Source organism: Lagenorhynchus albirostris, chromosome 20, assembly GCF_949774975.1.
Source record: "Lagenorhynchus albirostris chromosome 20, mLagAlb1.1, whole genome shotgun sequence".
In the NCBI taxonomy this organism is placed as follows: domain Eukaryota; kingdom Metazoa; phylum Chordata; class Mammalia; order Artiodactyla; family Delphinidae; genus Lagenorhynchus; species Lagenorhynchus albirostris.
In genome coordinates, this window is record NC_083114.1 from 36,401,738 (window position 1) to 36,429,453 (window position 27,716).

The 27,716-nt window shown below is 38.9% G+C and overlaps 2 protein-coding genes across 5 annotated transcripts in view; both read left to right on the forward strand.

Annotated features, from left to right (window-relative positions):
- PHB1 (prohibitin 1) overlaps positions 1-27,716 on the forward strand; it is a 264,555-nt gene that overhangs the window by 42,137 nt on the left and 194,702 nt on the right. The window lies entirely within an intron of this gene.
- Positions 1-27,716, forward strand: part of SPOP (speckle type BTB/POZ protein) — a 67,443-nt gene that overhangs the window by 11,775 nt on the left and 27,952 nt on the right. The window contains exon 2 of one of the 4 annotated variants that reach the window (XM_060134360.1): positions 7,788-7,957. The exons of 1 other annotated variant lie outside the window; for it this stretch is intronic. The gene's annotated coding sequence lies outside the window, so the exon portion shown is untranslated. Of the gene's footprint in view, positions 1-7,787; positions 7,962-25,240; positions 25,290-27,716 lie in introns of those variants that run through there. 2 more of the 4 variants (XM_060134359.1, XM_060134361.1) reach the window with 2 other exon arrangements.

The following is a 27,716-nucleotide window of genomic DNA, read 5'->3' on the forward strand; positions in this document are numbered from 1 at the left end:
ATTTAAAAGACCTGTACAAGGGCTCAGATTTAATAAAATTTATAATTTTTATTGCTTCATCAAGAACATTTTTAAGTGAAATTGACTTTTTAAAAAGATCACTAGTCCATGATGGTAAAAGACACACATAACTCTAGTACAGTTTGATGCCGTTACCTTGATTTAAGCTAAGGCATCCACAGTTATACCCATTATTGATTTTGTATCACCAGTGCAAATGCCAACACAATGAAAAAGGCAGTAGTTTCTTAGTATTATGAAAATAGTTTCAACTTAACAGACTCAATGAAAGGGACTTTTCAGGGATCTCTGAACTACACTTCGGGAACCCCAGTGGGTAGGGAAACAAAAGTCTATTATTTGAGGTACAACAAGTGTTTCATGGTAGAGTTTTACTGGATTGCTGGTAGTGTTACTTAACATCATTTAACATGATGTAGAAATGAGTGGGATACTTAAAAGATCATAAAAAGTTTCAGATTTCTTGTTGAACAGAAATATTTTCCTAGTAATTATCGTTTTCAAACAGCAGAATTTAAGGTATTCAGATTTTTAGCCAGATAGTCTTTCAAATATGTCATAATCTTAGGGTAACCCATTTTAATATGGCATATGGAATTTATGTCATCATAGTAGCACGTGCAGCTTAACATTTTTTCCAAGCAGTTGAGTACATTAAAAATTCTGAGCTCCAAAAATTACATTTGGGAAGATCTTGCCTTTTCAGAAAAAGCATGGAAGGGAAGGTTAAGGCTAGGAATCTGCTATTTCAGCTTTAAGTCTTTTTGGTCATTAAAGAGTCTTGTGAAAGAGGACACCCCCTCCCCCCAAATTTAAATATGTTTTATGACAGAGAAGGGGGACTAGTGGTGTTAACTGACTTCATTTCAACAAATATCTATTGAGTAGTTATAAGCAAAAGAGTTTGTAAAAGGTGGGGGAGGGTATGTTCCAAAATGAGTGGGGAATTAAACCAGTATTATGTATTTTGGTGTTTAGAAGAGGAAGAGGGACTTCCCTGGCGGTCCAGTGGTTAAGACTCCTCACTTCCACTGCAGAGGGCGCGGGTTCGATCCCTGGTCGGGGAATTAAGATCTCACAAGCCCCATGGCGCGGCCAAAAACAAAAAAAGAAGAGGAAGAGACCATTCAATTGGGAAAGTTAGGGTGGGAGGACTATCTTTGTGAAGGTTACATTTGAGCTGGGTTTTGAAGGGTAGGTATTTTAAAGGCTGGAATTTTGATAGGCAGGAATAAGAAGGGAATTCAGGCAGAAGGAATGTCATGAGTAAAAATGTGGAGGTGAGGAAATGCAGTGTTAGTATAGGGTGCGTACTGGAAATAATGAGCAGTGTAGTGTAGCTGAAGCAAAAGACACATGGGAAAATGGGAGCAAGACGGGAAAGTAAATTGGCCCAGAACGTGGGAGGTCTTCTACCAAGGCCAGGCAGTTAGGGTTTAATGTGGTGAGTGATGGAGAGACTTTGAAAGTTTTTGATTGAAACAATAACATGATCAGAGTGTGCTTTCAGAAAATGTATTTGACCTCAATCATTTATTAACTCATTCATCTAAAAATTTTTAAATTGCTCTGTGCCACTTAAGCATGAGGAATGCTGTATATAGTGGTGAACCAAACGGAAAATCCCTATTCTCATGGAATTTACATTCTAGGAAAGGAACTTCAACAAATAAACAAAATATAATTACAAATTACTATAAATGTTATGAAGGAAAGGAATAAATTACTATGGGGGATAATGGGGAAATTAAATTTCATTGAGGAATCTGGGCAGGCCTTGCTGAGGAGTTAAATTTTTAATAGAGTACCTACCTTGTGCCAGGTGATGTTCTAGCTGCTGGGGATGTAGTTAAGGAACAAAACAGACAAACATCCCTGCTCTCATGAAGTGCATATTCAGGCAGTAAACAAGATAAATAAAATATATGTTATGTTAGAATGTGGTAAGTCCCAAGGAGAAAAATAAAGCCAGAGAAAGAGATGCTGAGCGTTGAGGTGGAGGTGGGTATTGCAGTCTTCGATAGAATAGCCAGGGAATGTCTCACTAAATCACTACAATAGTAATATTTGAGTAAATATCTGTAGAAGTAGAAGGTGGAGGAGTAAACCAGAAACTCCAGGCAGAGGGAGTAGCAAGGGCAAAAGCCAGGAGGAATGTATGTGCCTGGCATGTTCAAGGCACCAGCAAGGAGGTCAGGATGGGTAGAGTTAGGTGAACAAGGGAGAAAGTAGTAGAAATAAGCTTGGAGTGGTTCGTAGGAGTCCAGGACCTGTAGAGCAGAGGGTGAGCCCTGAGCTGCATGCCAGAACCACCCGGGGAGCTTTTAAAGCTCCTGAAGCCTGGGCTGCACCTCATACAACCTGAATAAGTAGCTTTGCAGGTGGAACTCGGTGGCAGAGGGAATGGAGAGAAGTAGATTATTTGAGAAGTATGTCAAAGAAAATCTGTTTAATTTTAGAGTGAATGTGGGGGTTTAGGGAGAAGAAAGTGTCAAGGATCACTCCCAGATTTCGGGCTCAAGTAATTGGATGGGTAGAGGTGCCACTTACTGAGATGGGAGAGGGAAATAGGAATGGGAAGAGTAGGTGTGAGATTTGGAGGGAAGATCAGAAGTCAGGAGTTCAGTTTTAGACATGTTAAAATTTGAGATGTGAATGAGGCTGAGTATAAATACATTAAGTAGGCAGAAATGTGAGTGGAGCTTGACGTAAAGTCAGAACTTGAGGTGATAAATTTGTATATAACCTGCTCGTTGATGGTCTTAAAAGTATCTAAATGACATCATGTAGGATATATTTGATGGGGAAGGAACTGAAGGTCTGGGAAGTTCAGCCTATCCCAGTAATTTGAATAAGAATTGGTGCTAGTGTGAACTAGGATGGGGGCATTGGGACTAGAAAAGAAAGAGTAGGTTGGAGGTTTGGGGACCTGTGGAGCCTGTATGTAGTGGGGATGGGCAGTAGACAAGGAATGAAAGATAGCTTTAAGATGTCAGTCAGGCCTGGGTAATGGTCGGTCTGTTAACAGATATAAAATAGTCAGGAGGAACTGGTTTGGGAAAAAAGATAGTGTTTGGCTTTGCATATATTGACATTTAAGAGAGGCTGCTTAGCAGGCAGGCAGTTTAATCTATTGCACTGGGTTTTGGAAGAGCAGGTGAGCTTTGAAACATAAATCTAGGTTTTATTTACATAAGATTGGTTCACCATGGGAGTGGAAACATTTTTGAAAACACAACATCCAAAGTCTTTATCATGACCTCCTGGGCCCTCTGTGATATCATCCCTTCCAGTTTCTTCTGCAGTTTTCCTTTGTGCACCATGTTCAAGCTGCACTGGCTTTCTTTCTGTTCTTCCAATATGCCCAGCTAGGTCCTCCTTCAGGGCTTTTGTACTTGTTTTCTCGTCTTGAGTGTTCCCTTCCTCTTGGTAGATGGAATAGAAGTTCACAGAGAAAAATTCGGAAGTTAGCATCTGGGAAGTAGAAAAAATTCCAAGAGATCCTTGCTAAGGTATGAGAATGTCAGTGAGCATCTGAAGTGGAATGGCTGTGGGAGCCATTGGAGTTGAAATCCTGTCAACAAAAAGACACAGAGTACCATCTTGGTCTTCATGTACTCCAGTATTCACATCTGTTGATTAGAGATGCTAACTCAGTGGATTTCCCCTCTGCCTTGTTGGTCTGATGCTGGGGTGTTGGTGGTGGTCATCGTCACTGACCTTTGGAATATAACTTGACTTGACAATGACTTGACTCATTGCCGTCCTGTCACCACTTATGGAGATGTCTGTCCTCTGAATAGGTGAAAACTTCCTTCAATGAAAATTATTGGTAATTATTTCAGAAACTTCTGGCATGAAGAAACAACATGAAAACAGCCGGGAAGTTGATTACATGTTGACTTTGATACATTGTTAAGGATTACTCTTCATGAGCTAGTGTGTCACTTCTTAAGTGGTAAATAGTTGTATGTTATTTCAAATCTACACTATATTTTTTTCAGAGTGAAAAGATTTGCTTTTTTCTGATTATTAAATCATGGAGAAATAGAAAAAAATAGAAACAACTTTAAAATTTTCATGTCATTACTAATACTCTTTTAAAGTAACTACATAGAAATATGTTGTATGGATGCATCATATTTTATTTGGTCTGTTCCCTCCTAATGAACTTCCTTTTTCTCCAGTTTTTGCTTATAAATTATGCTGTGATGAATCTTTATACACTGATCAGATTGATTCCTTAGGATGGATTCCTAAAGTGGACAGAATTACTGTGTTGAAGATTATGCAATGTTCCATATTTTCCTAATTATTCTTTTAATATCTTTATAGTTGAAAAGATATTTAAACAGCATTAAAGGACATTTTTTAAATTAATTAACTAATTATATATTTTTTGGCTGCGTTGGGTCTTCGTTGCTGCACGCGGGCTTTCTCTAGTTGCAGCGAGTGGGGGCTACTCTTCGTTGCGGTGCGTGGGCTTCTCATTGCAGTGGCTTCTCTTATTGTGGAGCATGGGCTCTAGGTGCACGGGCTTCAGTAGTTGTGGCTCATGGGCTCTAGAGTGCAGGCTCAGTAGTTGTGGCACACGGGCTTAGTTCTCCAAGGCATGTGGGATCTTCCTGGACCAGGGCTCAAACCTGTGTCCCCTGAATTGGCAGGTAGATTCTTAACCACTGCGCCACCAGGGAAGTCCCCAAAGGACATTTTAATAAAGGAAAATAATCTATTTTAGCCTTCTACCAGCTGTTTTCCTCTTCTCATCTAAGTTGTTCCGTTTTGATTTTTAAATACCTATTCCATGTTCTCACTACACCTACAAAAAAGAGAATTTGGGGGTAGGGAAAAACACATACAAAGAACAATTACAATTCTGGGCATCTTATATTATCAGATAAGGGATCCTAAGTAACATTTGTTAAGTGCTAAGAAGTGACAATAAATATGATAGGAATTCAGAGTGAACTGAGGTGATTAGGAAATGCTTCAAGGCAAGGTGGAACCTGACCTGGATCCAGAAGAGTAGTATTCAGATACGAGGTAGGAGAATGTTCCTGGCCTTCAGAATGGTATGAACAAATTTGAGGAAGGTGTGTATCAACTGACAGATAGGCTAGAGTATGCGGCTAGACTAATTGGAAAGGAGGGTTCATGTTGTGGTGCAGTGGAGAGCCTTCTATTGGAGTTAAGTTATATTCCAGAGGACTGATTTTATTTTTGGTACATCTGAAGTTGTACAGTAGGGAACTTTAAGATAAAGCAGATATGTGGCCCAATTTAAGCAAACTGAATAGTCAATTTTTTGCAAGAAATATAGGTTATTTATTTATGTAAGTGAATTATTTAAATAATGAACTTCCCGTAGATCTTAAAAGTTCTTATCACATACACACACACACACACATTTTTTTTGGTAACTGTGTAATGATGGATATTAGCTAAACATATTGTGGTAATCATTTCACAATATATATGTATATCAAATCATTATGTCGTACACCTAAAACTAATACAGTGTTATATGTCAGTTATATCTCAAAAAAAAAAATGAACTTCCCAATACTTAAATATTCATTTTATTATATAGTTTGACAGCATGTTGCAACTTTTGTGGCTCTCAGTTTCTTCTGTAAAATCGAAGGGTTTAGACAGGGTGGTTGCTGAAGTCTTCTGGCACTTGAGATGATTACATAAACTTGCAAGAATACCTTGACTTTATGAAATAAATTGGCCTGCAGGTAGGCTGCTACCCACTTCCAGCTCCTTAGGCACAATAATGCACCCCCGTGTCTGTGGGAGCAAAAATCCTCAGTTGGATGATCTCTCATGGCTTACCAGGCCTAGACCGATTAAACTCATTTGTTCTCACCTTTTACTTCTTTATAACATTTAGAGACTTGCATTTGAAAGAATTTTGTGGCCTAAGATTGAGCCTCAAATGGATGCTGTGAGGTTGATCATATCCAGGTGCAATTTTGGATATAAATCTATAGGAAAAATTACATTCTAAAGTAGAATGTTAAGGATTTCTTTTTTTACTGTCTGTTTTGAATTATTTACACCACTTTTCACCTCCTTTAGTGTGGATAATTGAGAACTGACTAGTACTTTTTAAAACTCAGTCTCTCTCTTTAAAGTACATAATCGTGTTAAAGCTAATTTGTGGTATACTTCAAGTATCTCCCTCCTAGCATCACATTCTTTTCACTGAAGCATATTTGACCAGTGTTGCCTTTTAGAGGGAACCAAGGTCATAAGCTGACTGACTAGCTCTTCGGACAAGCCTTCTCAGGATGCTGTTAACTTTTTTGGGCCTTTAGGATTTAGGATCCATTCCTCAGTTTTTCAAGTAAACTTGTTTCTTCGGTGCACCAGAGTTGACTGGTCTCAGAGAAAAGTGGCTAGCCAAACTCACATTGGGCTGACAGGTAAACCAGAATGACGTTTTATTAAGGTACATGGTGAGGGTTTTATTAAGGTACATTGAGGGGCAGTCTTTTCCATGACCTAGAAAATGTGTCTGCTCAGTCCCTTCCCCTCCTAGTGTCAGAGTATTATTAAAAAACTAGGCGCTGTGGTTGAGAATCTGCCTGCCAATGCAGCGGACACAGGTTCGAGCCCTGGTCTGGGAAGATCCCACATGCTGCGGAGCAGCTAAGCCTGTGCACCGCAACTACTGAGCCTGCACCCTAGAGCCTGCGAGCCACAACTACTGAAGCCCACGCGCCCTCGACCCCGTGCTCCACAACAAGAGAAGCCACCGCAATGAGAAGCCTGCACACTGCAACGAAGAGTGGCCCCTGCTCACCACAACTCAGAAGGCCCGTGTGCAGCAATGAAGACCCAAAGCAGCCAGAAAGAAAGAAAGAAAGAACATAGCTGATGTTTCCCGAGCACTTATCGTGTGTTAGGCTCTGCGCTAAGCGTTTTACTTGTATTTAACTCATTTAATCTTCACAGTAACTTTATGATGGAGGTATTCTTACCTGTGTTTTACAGGTGAGGAGTCTGAGGTACAGGGAGTTTTTTTGAGTATTAATAACTTGCCTGAAAGCATATATTTTGTTCTGTATTCTGATTTTGGTGGTTGTTACATGTGAATTCTGTCAAAAATTTTGTACACAAAAAGGTAAATTATACTGTATATAAAAATGCTAAATACATAAATAAATGCATCCAGAGTTCTGTGGATACTTTTGTATCCTTTTAACGGGATCTGTTTAGAACTTTTTATAATGCCAGAGTTTCATATTAACAAATTTTTCTAAACTTTCCCACCAGTTCTCTGACCAACCTGACAAATAAGAAAATGGGTGGATTTAAATTTATCCGTCCTCCCCCTACTTCGGTTATCTACTACTTGAAGACAGAGAGGCAAGAAAGGGTCTGAAGAGTCTACAGATTATACTGACCCAGTCTTCTTTTCCACCAATAAATTGTGAATGATTTTTCCCCATAGATATCTACAGTATTTTTTAAAATAATTGTAAACAATTTCTTTTTGAGTGTTTTCATCTCCTTCAAGTATGGTAGGGATTGAAATAAAGGTTATAATTTCATTCTAGAATAAAGAATGAGGATAACAGTATCTCAATGCCAAGAATAACAAAAATATTTTGAATTAGCTAAATTAACAACAGTTGGGAAAGTCAAAGTTTATAGACATGAGATATTTATAGGAGTGATTGGGTTAATTATAAATTCTGTGGCAGTCTTAAAGACACTGAACATGTAATTTCAATTTTTGATAATTTGTTATGCAGCAGTGGAAAACGAAGACACCTCCCTTCCTCCGCTGGCCTGTGCCTTGACTGCTGTGCCTTGTTTGGAGCGCGTGCTCATTAAAAACTCATACAGTGGGGGACAGAAGTCAACTGCTGCTTACTTTTGGAAGTCATTTGTATTACATGATCTGACTGGATGAACTTTTCTGGCAAGTATGGGCAGTAACCAATAAGTATGCACTTTGGTTATCAGACTCTCTACCAGCCAGTTATGACCACTTACTTATGTCATAGTAGTTTGCCATTTAACACAGCAACCCTACTAATAGTGGCTTTAGTTTGTTCCTGACAGTGTGTGCAAACTCAGTGTTAAATTGAGTGTCTTTGATTTTTGGTTTAGTTTCAGGTCGTCATTTTTCTGTCTTAATCCATTGCCACTTAATACCAATCTCAAGTCCAAGAAACAGATTCTTGTGTGTCTTGGAAACTGTAGATTGTATTGAAGGGCGTAATTGTTTCATCTCAGTCTGAGGCCTGCCTCCTTTATTATGTGATTGTAATATTTGTTTTTTCTGTAGTTTATAATTTTTATTTGAAAACTGTTAACCTAAAATTTTTATCTTCTAATCTGTGGAGTTCATTCTGGTAGATAGGACGTTGAACTCCATTAGGTAGAATTTGCTAGCACCTAGAAGACTTTAATTCTTTTCAGCTGCAACCAATCCTAAAGGGCCTACATACAGGTAAGGGTATGTTTTTGGTTGTTGTTAGTGGTGGAATTTGGGGACCTCCCATATGATTTTCTGATAAGGTCATGGGCAGGACCCTTGCCAGGTAACCCTTATATTTGACTTCGTGTCCCATTTACTTCAACTGCCCCTCCCTTTCCTAGTTGATTCCTTGTTGGATTATATGCTCTGAGTCCAGTGTCTGGAGTTGGGCCCCATTGATAATTTGTGCTGTAGTCAGAGCAAGGGTTGAGAAGACTTCCCTCATTTTGAAAGATGCTTCTGGCCCTTAGCATAGGACTTGCTGTGTTTGGTGAGTTTTACGTGTTAAGTGTATGTAAGGTCGGCTTTGATTTGAGTGCTTCGTGTTGATCCTTAAAACTGAGGCTTTTTTTTTAGTGATCTCCTGATAATAGAAGAAACTGGGGGCAGTTTTCTTAAGAGATTTAGTGTTGTGTGTGGTTGGTTTACTTGGATGAGGAAAGGAAAGATTATGTGTTGGGAATAATCTCATAGTGGGTGTTCCTAAATTATGTTTAACCACTTTTCTTATAAAATTAGAGGGAGCTTCTGCTGAAAACATACGGCATTAGATAATACCTCATTTCCCTGGTTCTAAAATTTTTTAAAAATTTATTTTTCCACATTTCAGTGTAAGACCAAAGTTGTTGCTCCCTCCCCACCATGTGATGGCATACTACAACTGAAGATGTAAGAAATACTTAAAATAATGAATTATAGAAAAGTAAAATGAGAACTTTTATATATGTTTACTTTGTTTTTAGAAACTCATGTGCTCCTCCTGGAGTTGCCTGATGTTTATATGGTCCTTTGCAAATACTTCCTAGTAAACTAAGATGATATTTTCAACGTGGATGACATTCATTAATTTAATTAAGTTACTTATTGAGTATCTACTCCATGCTAGACATTATACCAGTTATTTAATTAAAAAACACTTTAAAAATACCCAGGAGTTACTTCTGTGTGCTCTGTTAACACTTATCAACTCTGAGATCATGTACTATTCCATTTAACTTGGGAATAAACAGCTGAATTAATAGGGATCCTCTGGCAGTGAAGAAGATAAGGAACTAAATTGATTTTTCAGTGTACCGATATCCATCTCTGGGTGAAAGTGGCCAGATTATATGCGGAGGAATTTAGCCATACATGCTATTAAATCCACATCCTGATCTAAGATAGAACTTGATCTCCTTGGAATTAATAGAATCTGCAGTACAAGTTGCTCACTCTCACCTACTCTTTGTGCTTCCTTGTACTCAAAGGTGTGGGAGAATTGAGCATTCAGTCATGTGGATGGGGAGTATATATTGGTACAACATTTTGTTGAGCACTTTGGCATTATCTATCAAAATAAACAGTGCTTAGACTTGGGCTTGCTGCATTTATGTTCAGATACACCTATCTGCTACATTGTTTGCAGTAGCAAAAACCCAGAAACCACACAGCAGGGTACAGTGGAATTCCTTGCAGCCTTTAGAAAGATCAAGGTATGTGTGTGCCTCCAAGGAGTATGAGTGTGTGTGTGTGTGTGTGTGTGTGTGTGTCTGTGCTGGTACATGCCTTTTTTTGGTTTTGTGTGTTTTTTTGCTTGTTTCTGAGGCTACAAAAGAAAACAGTGGTTGTCTTTAGGCTTAGGAAAGAGGGACTTGGGTGTCTGGGAGGTAACTTTTACTTTTCAATTATAGCTTCCTATAACTTTTGAATTATTTATACTGAGTACATATTGCTTTTATTTTTTAAAAAGCATATGTGTAGAGAGGCAGATGTCATTTTAACAGTTTTTCCAAAGGGTCATAGAACTTTAGTTCTAGAAGGGAGCTTAGAGAGCCTTGGACAGTTGCCCTCAATTTAAATATAAGAAAACTTAGACTTAGCAAAGTATCTACAAAGCCTACACTAGAATTCAGGTCCCAAGGACAGCAAGAGCTTATAAATATATTGACTTGTTCTGTTCTAACAGTTTATTTAACTGATGTCCGTTTCTCATTGTGAAGAATTGATTTTGAAAGACCCAATAAAATGTTGACCTTTGTGAGACAGATCTTCGTGTAACTACCTCTGGCAATAAAGGTAAAGTGGTAGTGTTAACTCTTACCTACATTTTGTAACTTTTCCTTAAAAGTGAGTTTATTTATGAGTTCTATAATTTTTAATATTTGAAATGAATTTGTGTCTAGAGTCCAAAGCTTCCCTTTTTTATTTGAATACTAGCTGACTATCTAGATTTTTTTTTTTTTTTTTTTTTTTTTGTGGTACGCGGACCTCTCACTGCTGTGGCCTCTCCCGTTACGGAGCACAGGCTCCGGACGCGCAGGCTCAGCGGCCATGGCTCACGGGCCCAGCCGCTCCGCGGCATGTGGGATCTTCCCGGACCGGAGCACGAACCCGTGTCCCCTGCATCGGCAGGCGGACTCTCAACCACTGCGCCACCAGGGAGGCCCTATCTAGATTTTTAAAACTGATTTTACTGAGCTTTTGTTCCATCTAGTTTCCAGGGATGAATAGATGGAGAAATAATTTTTGTGTCTTCTAAATGGCTTCCTATTTAAAGACCAAGTATACTGAAAAGGATGGTAGGGAAATTGTTTAAAGGAGGAAAATTTATATATTGAGGAGGAACCCTCAGTTCTTGAAAATATGAGTTCTTCTTTTAACTATAAGTTGAGTCTTTTCCTGGCTCTTCAAGGCCAGAAACATTTTCTTTTAAATCAAACCAAGCAAAGAAATTGGTAGTAGTGAGGCTGGTGATTTAACATGGGACTGGACATCCAAACTGTATTCAATGAATATTTTTTATGGTTGATTGACTTTAGGGCTTAAGCAATGGAAACACATTTATTAATGCTCAGAGTAGTTGTTGGACTTAGGATAAAAATCTATTTTTTGCTGTGACTCTACTAGTTGTATAGGTGGGAGAAACTTAGTCTTCCAAAATTTAAATAATCCATAAGCTCTCCCAAAAAGGGACCTCTATTTGATAATAATTTGATTCAGCTAATAAGATGACTCGTTGCTTTGAAGGAAAGGGTTTTCAGGAAATAGAGTAAAAGAGCCTTTTTACAGCTTGAGGATCAGAGTCAAATATGTGCAGCTTTAATCAGTTAAGGTTTGGTTGAATTGAAAGGAAGAAGAGGTTACAGAGGGCCAAGAACAAATAGAGTTGCAAATTTATATTTGTAACCTCACATCCTTGGGGAGGAATCCAGTTTCTATAGCCGCTTTAATTCTGTTGCGAATGTAGACTGAGCAGTAGAATTGGGTATCCTGACAGTTGACTTAATTTGAACAGTCGCATTAGGTAAGACTGGAAAACAATCTGTAAAACATTTTACTGGATGTCCATTAAATCCTTTTGTATCTCTAGAATATTTTGCTAATTCCTTTATTCACCAGATGTTATGAAGCACCTTCTGTGTGCCAGGCACAATACAGGATTATCTGGGTACACGTCCCTTGCCCTCAAAGCGTATTCAGGCTCATAGCAGAGAACTCCCTTCACTTTACTCAGATCACTTCAGTCTTTTACTCCTGAAGAATTAAGCAGCATTAGCAAGTTTTCTTGGTTTTTTACTATCACCCAAAAGGCGTTTGTTGCAATTTTTGTTATTATTTATATCTCCATCTCCAAAAATGCTTTTACGTCTACCTTTTATTTTTCTACTTGTAAGCCAGTTTCCCATCTCAGAAAACAGATCTCAGCTCCCAGTCCCATTATGATCAGTTGTTTCCCTTAACTGATAGAAAATAAACTGTGTACTACAGAATAAGGCTTAGTGGTCAGCAAAACTAGTGATTTCTTTAAGGCAAGACAGAGTCTACAGGCTTGATATTATAATTTTTAAAAAGAGAAGCCTAAGTGGATACAATAAGAAAAGTTTCAAAGATCAAGGATGGCTTTGTTAAAAATTTTTACACCCAAAAGAAGAAAGAAAGTTTAATCAAGTGTCTGTTGGACCCAAACAAGAAAAAGACCAGGGGCTGCTTCTGACCTTGAACTGGGCATTATCTCAGCAGAGCCCCCACTGTCTAGGTTCTGGTTTTCAGACTTGCAGGACCAGAATGTCAGTATTATAAGTGCACTCAGAAGATGATCAGGCTCTATAAACTGTAGACAGTGTAGAGGATTAATTCACACAAAACAAATCCATGGAAGAGTAGGGATGGGGCTGCTACTTTTGGCTGTGGTCACAGAAGGCCTTTTTAAATTTCTAATTAAAACAAAACAAAACATTTATTTATTTATTTTGGCTGTGCCAGGTCTTAGTTGCGGCACGAGTGATCTTCACTGCGGCATGAGGACTTCTTAGTTGCGGCATGCATGAGGGATCTAGTTCCCCGACCAGGGATCGAACCTGGGCCCTCTGCATTGGGAGTCTTATCCACTAGACCACCAGGGAAGTCCCCAGAAGGCCTTTTTTAAAAGAGATGAGTGTTGAGCTAAACATAAATAACAAGAAGCAAGTAATGTGAATAACTAGGAGAAGGGTCTTCCAGGCTGAGGGAAGATAGCACTAAGACCCTGAGGTGGAAACAGGCTTGGCTTATTTATAGAAAGAAGGCCAGTCAGTGTGTTTGGAGTGAGGGATAGGTGATAAATTTGGCATAATGGACCAGTTTTTATAGGACCCTATAGGGTCAGGTAAAGAGACTGAATTTTGTTCTAAGTGTGGTTAAATGGAAGAGGGACATGATCTGATTTACCTTTTTAAAGTTCATTGTGGCTACTGTGTGGCAAATAGATTGTGCTACAGAGGAAGCTGGAAGATCAGTTAGACACCAGTTACCGCTGGTTCAGATGAGAGAAAACTGCACAGAAATGGGTAAAATTTGAGATGGATAAATGTGGACTGTATTAGGAAGCCGGACAGCTGACAGGACTTGCTGATAGTTGGGATATGAGAAGTTAGGGGTTTTGGCTTGAGCAACTGGGTAGAAGATAGTGCCATTTAGTATTTTCGTCATGTTAGACTTTTCAGATGAATATAATTAAGGAATGATAGAAATTGTGCTTTTTAATTCTGTAAGCTTGTGGCAAAGGAGAGAGAGATCTCCTGGGGAAAAGACACTGGTTTTTTGTAAACTCAGACTAGAAAATACTCTGGCATGTTAGAAAAGTAGACATCTTATTTTTAAAAATTAATGATGATTAGGTGCTAAAATATGGAAAGTCCTTAAAAAAATGTGAGGACATATGATTTGTTCCCAGGGTCTAGTCTTGAAAGTAGGCATGAGCCGATCAACAGTTTGCCCAGGTGTCGTTAATAATTGTGCTCAGAATTTGTTAGAACAAAAGAGCATAGTTTTCAACAGAGTTGCCACTTGAAAACGAAATCAGAATCGAAAGTTAGGGTATATATATATATATATATATATATACATGCACACATATATATATATATATATATATATGTATGTATGTATCTTCTATCGGGTATTTTCCCAGTTCCTCCGTGTTGAATAATACCTCATCTAAGAATCACCTAGCCACAGGAATTAAAGTATTGGATTAGAAGTTGAAAGACTTCAGTCTTAACTCAGCCCCCTTAATAGCCATGTAACCATGGTAGATTGTAACCTCTGAGCTTCTGTTTCCTTATTTGTAAAATACTTGCCCTGCACGCCTCACAGAGCTGTTAATAAATCCCAAATAAGATCATGAATGTCAAAGTACTTGGAAGATGGTGAAGCGTTGAATACTGCTTGTGAGGGAATGGTTATATAGCTTAAAGCATTTACCACAAAACGACCTTAGAAGTCCCTTTAAAGAAGATAAGGAAGTGCTCGCTTTGGCAGCACGTCTGCTAAAATTTGAATGATACAGAGAAAATTAGCATGGCCAAAAAATAAAAAAATAAAAAGACAAGGAAGATGGGGGTGGGAGTGCTCCGGTTGTATCTCTACTGTGAATCTTGAGATTATGGTTTCCATTAGGCTGTAGTACTCAACTGTACAGACCTATTCTCAGTGGCCTTATAATTCTTAACCAAAGTGACTTGTGAAACACAGGACCCTAGATAAATTTAAATGTTATGAGGATGATAAAATGTAAGTTTGGTTTTGCTGTCTTATTTGGTAGTTAGAACTTTATTCCTATCCGTAATGAAAATGAAAGGCAGCAAAATATTAGTATTTTTTACTTTTAAGTTTTTTTCCCTTTATTTGCTGTTGGGCTATGGAGAGGCATTTTGTTTGATTTACTTGGAGTATCTTTTCCTTAAGAAGGGAAAAGTATAAACATGCCAGAGGCTTGCTAGCAGTTGAAAGCAACTGTTGGTCAGCCAGAGAAAAGAAGGAAAAAAACAGGTTGGGGAATGGAAAAAGTGAAGCAAGAGGGAGGAAAAACAGATTTGAAAGGGGGGAAAAAGCATTTAAACCATTTCCAAAAGTCTCAAGTTTTCTTTTTAAAAATCTGTCTTTGAGTTTAGGTACTATACTTTGAGGTGGTTGAAGGAGAGGTTGGTCTTAGAGGAGAGTGAGTAAAATTAGGGAAAGTGGGAGGACAGGTGTTCAGGTTAGAGGTAGATGATGGAGAGGAAGGAGAAGGTGCTCTGTGGAAATATGGTTCCTTGTGAGGATTGACAGTCTCTGAGGATATACTGGGTTAGGATGAGTGTTATCCTTATTTAAAATGTACTTTCTTACTGAAGTATATAACGTCAGTCTCTTTACTCCCTCTGCTTAAGTAACCCTGGTGCTGTGTTCCCATCAACTGGGGAAAATATTTCACCAAGAGCTAAATTTTTTATTATTGAGAAGATCTGGACTGAATTCATTGGCTTTTTTGGTTTGATTCACACTACTCTGATGTCAACTTTTTAAAGCTTTTCTAATCTACTCTTCCCTCTAAATTCATTGTTTTTGGGGACTTCCCTGGTGGTCCAGTGGTTGAGAGTCTGCTTTCCAGTGCAGGGGACCAGGGGTTCGATCCCAGGTCGGGGAACTAAGGTCCCACATGCCCAGGGGCAACTAAGCCGTGCGTACGCTCTGGAGCCTGTGTGCCGCAACTAGAGAGAAGCCCGTGTGCCACAACAAAAGATCCAGCACCACAACGAAGATCCCGCATGCTGCAACTAAGACCCAACGCAGCCAAATAAATAAATAAGTATTTTTAAAAAAAAGAAAAAGAAAGCCGAACAAAAAGTAGAGAGACTGTGAGACCTTCAGCTGAAGTCCTCTTCATTCACTTTCTCAGTCCTTTTTCCCACCTCACTCCCCAGAGACAATCGATGACCATAAACTTAGTGTGCATCCTGTGCAGAGTGTGTGTGTGAATGTATAAATAAATTCTATTGCAGTCATTTTTTCATTTATTCTTGTTTTTCAAGATCTGTCCATCTGGTTACATGTAGATCTAGGTCCCTCATTTCAGCTGTTTAATTTTTTAATTTCTCTGTATGTATATTTCACAGTTTTCCCAAACCCCTTCGATGGATATTTAAATTGTTTCCTTTTTTTTTTTTTTGCCATTACAGACAAAACTTCAGTGAACAACTACCTCATGTGGTGTTTTCCTCCTCCTCCTTCTTCCTTGTTATTGCTTGGGTGGCTTGATTTTTGTCCTAAATATCTTATTTGAATTCTCCCATTTGGTTTACCACTTTGGTATTCACAATCATCATTTGAAGGAGAGGAAGGGATGAGGAAAACCTTCTCTAACTTGAAATGCCAGTTTTCTTTTACTAAGGCCAGAGGCTCTGAAATGTTCTTTTCCTGTGGATTCTTTTTTTTTTTTTTTTTTTTTGCGGTACGTGGGCCTCTCACTGTTGTGGCCTCTCCCGTTGTGGAGCACAGGCTCCGGACGCGCAGGCTCAGCGGCCATGGCTTACGGGCCCAGCCGCTCCGCAGCATGTGGGATCTTCCTGGACTGGGGCACGAACACGTGTCCCCTGCATCGGCAGGCAGACTCTCAACCACTGCGCCACCAGGGAAGCCCATCCTGTGGATTCTTTATGGACTCTGATAAATTTGGCAACCTTTGCATTTAACATTTTATATTTTTATTGTCTCATATCCAATAGCTGATTTTCATAAACATCAGTAACTACTCACGTTTTCCCTTTCTCCGTTATATGTTTTCTTTCATTACTTTTTAACTCCTAGAATACTTCCCACTCATTAAATGTAGGACTAGTATTTAGGTGGTTGATCGCCAACCTAGTTCATTCAATTCTTGTCTTACAAATTCATCATGAACCAAATGTAGCTGATACTTCTGAAAGAGTTTCTTGGAGCATTCTTAGCCAAATTAGACATTTAAAAAATGTAAGCCTTTGGGCTTCCCTGGTGGCGCAGTGGTTGAGAGTCCGCCTGCCGATGCAGGGGATGCAGGTTCGTGCCCCGGTCCGGGAAGATACCACATGCTGTGGAGCGGCTGGGCCCCGTGAGCCATGGCCTCTGAGCCTGCGCGTCCGGAGCCTGCGCTCCGCAACGGGAGGCCACAACAGTGAGGGGCCCGCATACCTCAAAAAAAAAAAAAAAAGTAAGCCTTTACTTTAGATTAGAATTATGACAGATAAATTTTGTTCAGGGACCATATGTTTCAATGACCAATGGTTTTCTTTTCTTTTTTTTTTTTGGCTGTGTTGGGTCTTCGTTGCTGAACGTGGGCTTTCTCTAGTTGTGATGAGCAGGGGCTACTCTTCATTGCGGTGCGTGGGCTTCTCACTGTGGTGGCTTCTCTTGTTGTGGAGCATGGGCTTTAGGCATGCGGGCTTCAGTAGGTGTGGCTCATGGGCTCTAGAGTGCAGCCTCAGTAGTTTGCGCATGGGCTTAGTTGCAGCACCACATGTGGGATCTTCCGGACCAGGGCTCGAACCTGTGTCCCCTGCTTTGACAGGTGGATTCTTAACCACTGCGCCACCAGGGAAGTCCCAGTTTTCATTTATATATTTTTTTCTGGAGTCTTTAATCCACTATACTTTAGTCATTATTGTGAGGTTGGGTGTATTTTTTAAATTTATTTATTTACTTATTTATTGGCTGCGTTGGGTCTTCATTGCTGTGTGCGGGCTTTCTCTAGTTGCAGCGAGCAGGGGCTACTCTTCGTTGCGGTGCACGGACTTCTCATCGCGGTGGCTTTTCTTGTTGTGGAGGACAGGCTTCAGTAGTTGTGGCATGCAGGCTCAGTTGTTGTGGCTTATGGGCTCTAGAGCACGGGCTCAGTAGTTGTGGTACACGGGCTTAGTTGCTCCACGGCATGTGGGATCTTCCCGGGCCAGGTATCGAACCCATGTTCCCTGCACAGGCAGGCGGATTCTTAACCACTGAGCCACCAGGGAAGTCCCAGGGTGTATTTTTAATTTTTATGTTCTAGGGTTGTTGTTTTTTTTCCCACTTTAAAGGTGGATCCTGTTCAGAGCTTTGAGCACTTGGAATGTTAAAGTGTTACAAATGAAAACCGTTACTCTTCTCTAATAATACACTCCGCCAGCTGAAGTGTTTGAGTAGGACTTCCTTTCTTGAATATATCAACTATCTTTAAGAATTTATGTGCTAAGTATTTTTAAAAGTAATTGATAAGACCTTAAAATGGAAATCTTAGTAATAAATATAACTGTAGAATATCAGGTGCCTGTGTATTTTCTTTCAGATTGGTTTATGTCCTAGGATATGGTTCATGTCACAAGTTATTGTGGTTGGAAAGTAACCTTTGGATCTAGGCTTATTCTGCCTTTATTTTAGGTGAAGTATTCCACCAAAAGTATAAGCTCTATCTGTGTACTCAGAAGTATGTGTAATCACTCAGTAGGCAGTGAATTGTTCAGTGACTTTTCTTCCTTATGTTGTAATCAATAAGTTTGAATGGAGTTCTTTACCTGCTCTTTATCCTGTCAATCCCATGTTTTATGCTGCAGAGAAATGTTCCTATTTTAAATCTTTCTTTAGAATAAAAGTATGTTCTTATGTGGAATACTAACACCATGGGGTTTTGTTTTCCCTTCCACTCTGGAAACTCTGCTGTAACAAGTTTTAGTTCCTAAGTCAAAAATAATTTTTTCTTTTAACTGTAGTCACCGTCTTGGGATATTTCATCTGGATACATAACAGAAGACTTTACTGTTTCTGTGGGCATCAAAATATAATATAAAGAACCTTCTTCTTGAAATTATATTTTGTTTGCATAATTCTTTATTTAACACACCTTTTTTCCTGACTTTAAAGAAAATATGCTCATTAAAAAAAAAAACTTTAATGAAAAGTATAAATAAAGGAAGCAATCACTCAGTCTTCGTTGCTACATCTTGTTGAGTAATTCCCTTAGTGGTTACGGCAGCGCACACCCGCACCAGCAGTACAGGAGAGCTCTTGTCTTTTGTCTCTCTGGGCTCTCCCAGCATTGCCGTCATTAAAACATGCACTGCACATTTGCTTTAGGGGAAAATACAGTTTAGTTTGTATCAACTTTTTATAAGTCTTACCTGTGACTCAGTACTAATAAGAGCATAAATCTGAAACTTGTTAGTAAAACAAACTTTGTTAATAAATTTGAACAGAGAAGGGAAGCCTTCTTTTTTTCAAATGTATAAAGTTATTGTCTAATCTTTCAAGGATAGAAATCCAAAAGAAGAGGAGATTAATTCAGTCATTTATTAAATAAGTATTTGTTTCTGATCTTCCACTTGCCAGACACTGTCTGGGTACAGCAACAAAACAGACAAGAGTCTGCCTTCTTACATCTCAGGTAAAGTGTGGTAAATGACTTTGTGTGCTATAGAAAAAAATGAAGCAATGCAGGAGAAATAGGATTATGGCTTGGGGGGAGGGGATGACATGCTTAAGGGTGTCAGGGAAGGCCTCACAGAGATGGTGGTTATTAGGGAAAGCCCCAACAATGGGGAGGGAGTGTGCCAAGAGAATATCTAGGGGAAGAGTTATCCAGGTAGAAAAAAGGGCAAATGCAAAGCCCTAAGGCAGGAATGAGCCTATTCTGTCTGAGGAACAGCGGCAGAGAAGGCCAGTGTGGCTGGAACACAGTGAACTCCAGAGAAAATAATTGGAGATGAGGCCAGAGAGGTAATGAGGTCCAGATTGTGCAGGGCCTTTTCAGTTATTGTAAGGACTTTGGCTTTTACTCAGAGTTGAGATGGAAATCATTGGAGGTTCCATCAGAGGACATGATTAAACTAAAAAGGTAATACCAAAAAATACTTGTGTCCTGGCTTTGCTTTTTCAAAAGCTTTTGTTTGTATCTTATAATAATTTGGGTATTAACTAATGGCTCCTGGTGAGTAGTCATACATAGATTTAAACATTTGTCTCAGTACCGAAAATTTCGCAGGAACGCAGATCTTAGGTATTGCATTTAAATTCAGAGAAAGAATGTATAATAGGAAAGCCTGTCTATAGATATTCATTCCTGGGTGGCCCTGCTTTTATTACTGAGTTCTCATCCTGAACTGTCTTTGAAAAAAAAACATCAAGGGTATATTCTGTGCAATACACTATATTCACCCTTAGACATTGGAGGAGATCTATACACACATGCACATATACTCTACTGGGTAATTTTATTGCATATTTTAATGCATTTTAAATTATGATTTTATTTTAATGCATTTTGAAATATAATCCATAGAAAAATACACAAAACATAACTGTATACTTTAAAGTTTAATTATAAAAAGCAAGTACTGGCTTCCCTGGTGGCGCAGTGGTTGAGGGTCCGCCTGCTGATGCAGGGGACACGAGTTCGTGCCCCGGTCCGGGAAGATCCCACATGCCGCAGAGCGGCTGGGCCCGTGAGTCATGGCCGCTGAGCCTGCGTGTCCGGAGCCTGTGCTCCGCAACGGGAGAGGCCACAACAGTGAGAGGCCCGCGTACTGCAAAAAAAAAAAAAAAAAAAGCAAGTACTTATATAACCACCAATTAGACCTAGAAATATACCATTGCCAGCACCCAGAAGAAGCTTGCTGTGTTGTGTGTTACTTGTAGAGCGTAACCCGTACCCAGGTGTCACTCATCTGACATTTGTGATAGTTTCCTTTCCTTTGTGATTTTACTACCTGGGATTCATTGCAAACCAATAGAACTTAGTTTTGTCTGTTTTTGAACTTTATATACATTAAATGGAATAATACTATATGTGTTCTTTTATGTCTTCTTTCAGACTCTAACTATATGTTTGTAAAGTTCATCCGTGTTGTTACGTAGAACCGTAATTTCATTGCCATGTAGAACCCTGTCATGAATATACCCCAATTTGTGTATCCATTCTACTGTTGATGTTTTGCCTGTTAGGAGCACTGCTGCTGTGCATCTTCTTATTTATGTGCACTGATGGACATGTGCAGGACTTTCTCTGGGCCGTATTTGGGGGTAGGATTGTTTCGTTTTTAACAAACTGAACAATGGATCTTTAATTTTTTTTTAACATTTTAAAAAATTTTATTTATTTATTTTTGGCTACATTGGGTCTTCATTCTTGCGCTCAGGCTTTCTCTAGTTGCGGCAAGTGGGCTTCTCATTGTGGTGGCTTCTCTTGTTGCGCCGCACAGGCCCTAGGGTGTGCGGGCTTCAGTAGTTGTGGCATGCGGGCTCAGTAGTTGTGGCACACAGGCTTAGTTGCTCCTCAGCATGTGGGATCTTCCTGGACCAGGGATCGAACCCCTGTCCCCTGCATTGGCAGGGGGATACTTAATCACTGTACCACCAGGGAAGTCCCAATCTTTAGTTTTATTAGATAAGAAAAAACTGTTTTTCAACGTGGTTGTACTAATATGTCTTCCTACCAACAGTGTGAAAGTGCTCCTGTTCCTCCCAGTCCTTATCAGTATTGTCAGACTCTAAATTTTGCCAATCCACTAGGCCTAAAAGTGTTCATTCTAGCAAATTAACTGAGGAACCAAAACCTTAAACACAGTTGGTGTGCAGTAAATAATCTGTTAAATGAATTCGGCCTGACTCTTGCTACTCTAAATCTTCTGATCGTGACTTGTCCTGTTTTAGAGTCAATAGTTTAGTACAGCTTTTGGTGAGGGCTCATTCCATTACTGACAGTAACTAGACTTGGTTAACCAAAGTAAGAGGAACTTATTTGTACCAGTGTACCAGTTAAAGATAGCATTTACATTTTCAGGAAAAGATTCTGTTTTTGTTTTTGAAATGAAAGCAGCAAAGAGGAGATAGTAAATTTTTTTTATTGGTTTATTAACAGTACATTGTTAATTCTTTTATTTCCTTGGCCGCGCCTTGTGGAATGTGGGATCTTAGTTCCCCAACCAGGGATCGAACCCATGCCCCCAGCACTGGGAGCGTGGTGTCTCAACCACTAGCCACCAAGGAGGTCCCAAGATGCTGTTTTTTAAGAATCACCTACAGTGTATGCAGTACTTCATTTTCCCACAAAAAGGAAGATAGCACCAGAATTTCCTGCCTAGGTTATACTCCTAGAACCCTTGCAACCACTCTTATCCCTGTTTCTGTTTTGAGTGACTTCGTAGGCTATGGTAGATTATTTAGGTGGGGGGGGGTGTTTAGCTAAGATGCCTCACCAGTCTTCAACAGCCACCTCAGTGTGGCAGCTGTTTACTAAAACCATAGGGTGCATGGCTTTGTTTAAACGTATCTTGCTTCAGTGTAATTGACCCAGAGCACTTTCTTTTTCTTTAACATCCTTATTGGAGTATAATTACTTTACAAGGTTGTGTTAGTTTCTGCTGTATAACAAAGTGAATCAGCTGTATGTATACATATATCCCATATCCCCTCCCTCTTGAGCCTCCCTCCCACCCTCCCTATCCCACCCCTCTAGGTGGTCACAGAGCACCGAGCTGATGTCCCTGTGCTATGCGGCTGCTTCCCACTAGCCATCTATTTTACATTTGGTAGTGTATATACGTCCATTCTCTACGTCCGTGTCTTGATTCCTGTCCTGCCCCTAGGTTCTTCAGAACCATTTTTTTTTTTTAAGATTCCGTATATATGTGTTAGCATATGGTATTTGTTTTTCTCATTCTGACTTCACTCTGTATGACAGACTCTAGGTCCATCCACCTCAGTACAAATAAATTTCATTTCTTTTTATGGCTGAGTAATATTCCATTGTATATATGTGCCACATCTTCTTTATCCACTCATCTGTTGATGGACATTTAGGTTGCTTCCAGGTCCTGGCTATTGTAAATAGTGCTGCAGTGAACATTGTGGTGCATGACTCTTTTTGAATTATGGTTTTCTCAGGGTATATGCCAAGGAGTGGGATTGCTGGGTCATATGGCAGTTCTATTTTTAGTTTTTTAAGGAACCTCCATACTGTTCTCCATAGTGGCTGTATCAGTTTACGTTCCCACCAACAGTGCAGGAGGGTTCCCTTTTCTCCACACCCTCTCCAGCATTTATTGTTTGCAGATTTTTTGATGATGGCCATTCTGACTGGTGTGAGGTGATACCTCACTGTAGTTTTCATTTGCATTTCTCTAACGATTAGTGATGTTGAGCATCCTTTCATGTGTTTGTTGGCAATCTGTATATCTTCTTTGGAGAAATGTCTGTTTAGGTCTTCTGCCCATTTTTGGATTGGGTTGTTATTTTGATATTAAGCTGCATGAGCTGCTTATATATTTTGGAGATTAACCGTTTGTCAGTTGCTTCGTTTGCAAATATTTTCTCCCATTCCGAGGGTTGTCTTTTCGTCTTGTTTATGGTTTCCTTAGCTGTGCAAAAGCTTTTAAGTTTCATTAGGTCCTTTTTGTTTATTTTTGTTTTTATTTCCATTTCTCTAGGAGGTGGGTCAAAAAGGATCTTGCTGTGATTTATGTCATAGAGTGTTCAGCCTATGTTTTCCTCTAAGAGTTTTATAGTGTCTGGCCTTACATTTAGGTCTTTAATCCATTTTGAGTTTATTTGTGTATATGGTGTTAGGAAGTGTTCTAATTTCATTCTTTTACATGTAGCTGTCCAGTTTTCCCAGCACCACTTATTGAAGAGGATGTCTTTTCTCCATTGTACATTCTTGCCTCCTTTATCAAAGACAAGGTGACCATATGTGTGTGGGTTTATCTCTGGGCTTTCTATCCTGTTCCACTGATCTGTCTTTCTGTTTTTGTGCCAGTACCATATTGTCTTGATTACTGTAGCTTTGTAGTATAGTCTGAAGTCCAGGAGCCTGATTCCTCCAGCTCCGTTTTTCTTTCTCAGGATTGCTCTGGCTATTCGGGATCTTTTGTGTTTCCATACAAATTGTGAAATTTTTTTGTTCTAGTTCTGTGAAAAATGCCATTGGTAGTTTGATAGGGATTGAATTAAATCTGTAGGTTGCTTTAGGTAGTAGTATAGTCATTTTCACAATGTTGATTCTTCCAATACAAGAACATGGAATATCTCTCCATCTGTTTATGTCATCTTTAATTTCTTTCTTTAGTGTCTTACAGTTTTCTGCATACAGGTCTTTTGTCTCCCTAGGTAGGTTTATTCCTAGGTAATTTATTCTTTTTGTTGCAGTGGTAAATGGGAGTGTTTCCTTAATTTCTCTTTCAGATTTTTGGTCGTTAGTGTATAGGAATGCAAGAGATTTCTGTGCATTAATTTTGTATCCTGCTACTTTACCAAATTCATTGATGAGCTCTAGTAGTTTTCTAGTTTTCTGGTAGCATCTTTAGGATTCTCTGTGTATAGTATCATGTCATCTGCAAACAGTGACAGTTCTAATTTTTCTTTTCTGATTTGGATTTCTTTTATTTCTTTTTCTTCTCTGATTGCCATGGCTAAAACTTTCAAAACTATGTTGAATAATAGTGGTGAGAGTGGGCAACCTTGTCTTGTTCCTGATCCTAGAGGAAATGGTTTCAGTTTTTCACCATTGAGGACGATGTTGGCTGTGGGTTTGTCATATACGGCTTTTATTATGTTGAGGTAGGTTCCCTCTATGCCTACTTTCTGGAGAGTTTTTATCATAAATGGGTGTTGAATTTTGTCGAAAGCTTTTTCTGCATCTGTTGAGTTGATCATATGGTTTTTATCCTTCGATTTGTTAATATGGTGTATCACATTGATTGATTTGCATATACTGAAGAATCCTTGCATTCCTGGGATAAACCCCACTTGATCATGGTGTATGATCCTTTTAATGTGTTGTTGGATTCTGTTTGCTAGGCTTTTGTTGAGGATTTTTGCATCTGTGTTCATCAGTGATATTGGCCTGTAGTTTTCTTTTTTGTGTGACATCTTTGTCTGGTTTTGGTATCAGGGTGATGTGATGGTGGCCTTGTAGAATGAGTTTGGGAGTGTTCTTCCCTCTGCTATATTTTGGAAGAGCTTGAGAAGGATAGGTGTTAACTCTTCTCTAAATGTTTGATAAAATTTGCCTGTGAAGCCATCTGGTCAACCAAGAGCACTTTTTATAAAGGGTTTTTTTTACATAGAAACTTGATAGTAATTCTTTTAGCATTTTGTGAAGTAGCTGGCAAAAGTGGTCACTCCCCTCTTGTAGATCTTGTAAATATTGACACAGGGCAAGCCACTTATTTCATTTTTGCTGTACTCATAAGCCAGTTCATTAGAAGAATCAGCTTGAATTTTTCTGACTTTAATTTCTAAGTATAATCTTTTTGAGAGATGACTAGAAAATAGAGCTCTCAGAACTAGTGATGAGATATAAGAATGGTAATTTTGACTAGTAAATCCTAGCTAATGTATCACCTGCTTTTGTAAGATTTTCCCTTTTCAGAATAGCCTAAGTAAGTAAAGACTTGCATGAGATTCAGAATCTTGTTAAGTCTGATTCATCATCTCTATTTCCAGCAAAGATTTCCTGTTAGACAAGACAAATTAGAGTCTTCCTACTGACTTGGTGAGTTTTTACATAGTTTAATTTTAAATATAGTTTAAGATCATGAGGACAGAAGTGGAATGAAATGCATAGAAATATTTATCATGACTTTAAAAAATGCACATCTTGTAGTGCAATCTACTGTTTCATTTCAGTGCAGATAGTATGCATAGTTGGAAGTCATGTAAGGTGAGCATGTAAGTTTTTTTTTTTAAATAATGAGGATTACAATCAGTGTTAAAGAAACATTTTTCATAAATGGTTTCAAAAGAGGTTTTATTCTAAATATTCTTTCCTGGAGTAAACAATAGTTATTTATTCAGATCTTCTTTGGTGACTAGTACATACAGGATAAGGCTTTACAATAATGATGGAGAGGAGAAAAGATGTTTGGATTTAAATTTTTTGATATTACATGATATGGAGACTTTAGAGTAAGATTATTTTTCTCCTGAGAAAAGATCTTCAGGGAAATTTGAATTCCAGCTTATAAAAGGAGATACCTTAAAGCAATTCATGGGCTCCCTTTTACTCTACATATAAAAGGAGTTTGATTCTGAGCAGGTTGCCTTTGTGTATGAACCTTAGAGCTCATCTCTCTATGGGTAACTTAGACAACTGTTTCTACCATTCTGGCTGCCATCTTAAAAGTTTTGCTTTGTGGCATGAGATTCTTGCCTCAAATGCTTATGTATGTTTTTACACAGTTTTATTGGGTAAAATAGGTGTTATTGCATTTTAATCTTTTAAATTCTGACAGAAATCACTGGGAGCCAGGAAATTGTGTTAAGACGGACATTCTGTCTTAACTTTCCCCTGTTTTGTCTGCCTGTGTGGTTTTACTTTTTCCTTGCGTCATGAATTTTGGAATGAACACTTCGAACTGAGAACTTCCTGCTCATCCTTTGTCCCATTTAATTTAGTTAGAACCTTAACATTAACATAGAAATTGGCTTATTTTTTAATAACTTTGGAAGAAGGGAGAATTTATTTTTTACAGGTGGTTTCTAGGTAAGGAACATGGGTCCATGTAAACAATCATCGGATTTCTTTACTTAAGACCATACTTAAAGGAGAAGAGTAAAGCATACATATACCTCAATCTCTCTTTCATAGGTAGGGGGAGGTCTGAGTGTCACTCATAAAGGTAAGAGTCTCCAGAGAACACTGGATTCTGTGCTGCTAGATAGTATGTAGTAGTAAACGCTGAAGAGGATCGGTTGCCCTCGTAGTAGACCAAATCCTCTGGAGCAGGTGGGTCTTTTCAGATTCTAAGTTAATGAAGTTATTCCAAATTATATACCTTAAGACCAGTTTAGAATTTATTCTTTGGTATGCATTCCTTGAGCCCTTTCTGTAGCCAGACTGTGTTAGCAAGAAATATTTTTAAATGGCTTGACTGAAACATCGATGGCCAAAGAGAACTGCTTGTTGAATTTGGCTTCTGTAAAGGCCAGAGGATCCTGTGGGGTTATGCAAACTCTGCCTATTTGTTTCATGAAATGACTCTTTTGTTTCTGAATTCCTTGCAAATTAGACATGCTTAAATTGTATTAAGGCCAAGGCATTCATCTGTTTACTATTTGATTTTATAAGGTTCTTCGTAATTGTAGCTGAGGGGAGAGAGAAGGTGAAAAACTGTCTCTCAAATCTCAAAACAGCTTTGGGAATATAATTATATAATAAAGAGAGTCTTCTTAGCCATAAGGTTTTTTCCCTCTTCTTCCTCTTCCTTCTTCTTTTTTAAAATTCTGTTCCAGCTCTTGTTTTAGAATAAATTTTCTCAACCTAGAGGAGAAGTCTTTGATAACATGTGGGATGTGTTAAAATCTTTATCTTTCCTAGGTTTGCTCTTTGTGGCCCCAGAGATTTTTGCCCAAGCCATTCAGTGGAATCAACACATTATTATAATTTGTGAAAAGAGAGGAGTTGCTGATTGCCTCTGCCTATCTAATTTCATTTCTAAAGGTGTTTTCCTTTGGAACTGAGATCCACTTTGAAGTGAAATAGCCCCTTTATAGTCAGGTTTGTTTGCTGATCTGGATTCATGTCATTCTATTTCAGACATCTCCCAGATGATGCATTTTGAAGGTGATGTGTGGAGAAGCTTAATCCTGTGAACCCTATCTGCCTTTTTTTTTTTTTTTTTTTTTAAAGCAGTTGGAGGAGGGTTTTTTTTGTTTCCCTAGTAGGGGGTTAGTAACTAACAACAGCAGCACATCACCTGATGGAAAGAACCCAGACCTTGTGAAACCTGTGCCTGTTGCAGCCATCATGGTTTATGCTGCAGGACCCTCCGTCCAAGTGGAGGCAGGAATTTTTTCCTTCTATGTTGTTATGTAGATGTAGTCATTTGTGCCTAAATTAAAAAGCAAAACAAAAACTCAGTAAGTCTTTTTAAGGTCTAAGGAGATGCAATCCTACAAGTCTGCTGAATGGCACCTACCT